We start from the raw sequence: 1,918 nt of genomic DNA, 5'->3' as shown, positions 1-1,918 counted from the left end.
GGCACTACAGAGGGATGTTTCTGTTTCTTTATCAATGTGACAAAAAGAGAATTTGCTTGTATTGGTATCTTTACTTTGAAGTGAAGTGAAACCCCACCGCTTTTATTTTGTTGGTAAAAATCTGCAAGAACCCTCCTATCTTTGACCCCATATGGAGTCCTATAATCTAGTCTCACTTGGAGCACCAGAACCTTTTAGGCCATCACTGCTGAAATTGGTACTGGAAAGGAAAATAATATCTCTCAGGAAAGTCAGAGAGAGACGAACAGGAAATTGTGTGAGGAGAATATCAGAGAGAAAAAAGCAGAGGGATTTTTGTGTTTTGTTTTTTACTCGCACTTTGAAAGTTAACTCTTTGCTGTTTATAATATTTTTGTTTTTCTGTTTTGACTCACTGTTTTTCGAAATCAGCTTTAAGACTTAGAATACAGAGAAAAGAGTAGTTTGGAAGAAGAGTTCTTTAGAGCTCTTACTTCATGTGTCCAACACAACATGCAAGAAGTCTTATATCAATTCTATGAAATATAAAACGTGAGATGCTGAAATACATGTAAAGAATGGTGCTGAGGCTAGTAGCAGTTACTGATCCAAAATGGGGAACAGGGCCAGCCAAGTAGCTCAGCGGATTAAAGCACCTGCAAGCAGGTGCAGGGGCTGGGGTTCGATCCCAGGGCCTGCCGTGCCAGCCCCCCACCTGGGCACACTGAGAAGGCAATTGAGACTGGGCGTGGTGGTGCACACCTGTACTCCCAGCTCTTGGGAGGCTGTAAACAGGTGGATCACTACAAGTTTGATCTAGTAGTGAGACCCTGAACACCCTGTAGACCCTTCCCTAAAATACAAAAAAATAAAAAATAAAAAAGGGGGGAAGAAATAGCTTCATTTTTTCCCTCTGTATTACACATACCATTTATTTTGAAGTAAATTATGTTTATATAGACATTTATATATCTTAATTTATATAATAGCTAGAAATAAGAGATCTGAACTCTAAAGTAGATAAAAATTATTTTTCCAGGGAGATAGTACAATTGACTTCTGCTTTGACCTTGAACTTCTGAGGACTGGAACAAAAATAGGGAAAGAAGTACCTTCTATTTTTGTTATCCAAATAATCAAGACAAAAAAACAAGTTCTGGCAATAAATGCTAATAAAAATCGGTCACTTAGATTCTTAACTAAGGGTTATTTAAATTGTCCTTACACAATTTTATTTTTCTTTCTTTCTTTTTTTTTTTTCTTTCTTTTTTTGGTGGAACAGGGATTGAACTCAGGCCCTTGCGCTTGCCAGGCAAGCACTTATTCCACTGAGCTATCTCCCCAGCCCCACACAATTTTCAATAACCTCAATTAAAATAATATTGCACTTTAAATGGTGCAGAGGGAGAAGAAGGTACTATATCTTTCTCAAAACTCAAGGCTTTAACTTAGGACCTGGAGTGGCAAAATTAACATTTTGTTCTGTAAACTAAATGAGCTTGTGTTTATTACCAAAGAGAGACCTATTTCAACCCACTGAGTGGCCTCTGGGGGCATCTATGCATAGGCTTAAAGCTCCTTTGTCTCTATGTCTGTATTTAATGCAGTTAACAGAAAGTATAGTAGGTATTTTCACCAGAAAGAATTTTAGTACAGAAAACTCACGGTTACATAATCACAGGAAGAACTACGTAATGTAGTTGCCATAGAAAAGAATGTCAGTGCTTGCTATAGCAGAATCTTACCTTGAATTTTTAGTATCTTAGCTGATATAGGAAGGTATCATGGTTACTTCTCTTACCACTGAGACAAACTATCTGACGCCCCGCCCGACCAGCCAGACAGCTCAGCAGACTAAAGCACCTGCTTAGGTACATGCAGGGGCAGGGGTTCATCCTCAGCCTGCCGTGTTGGCCCTGTGCCCAGGGCACACTGAGAT

The sequence above is a fragment of the Octodon degus genome, unplaced genomic scaffold (genome assembly GCF_000260255.1).
Source record: "Octodon degus isolate 3935 unplaced genomic scaffold, OctDeg1.0 scaffold00050, whole genome shotgun sequence".
NCBI lineage: Eukaryota > Metazoa > Chordata > Mammalia > Rodentia > Octodontidae > Octodon > Octodon degus.
Note: the sequence above shows the minus strand (reverse complement) of the source record.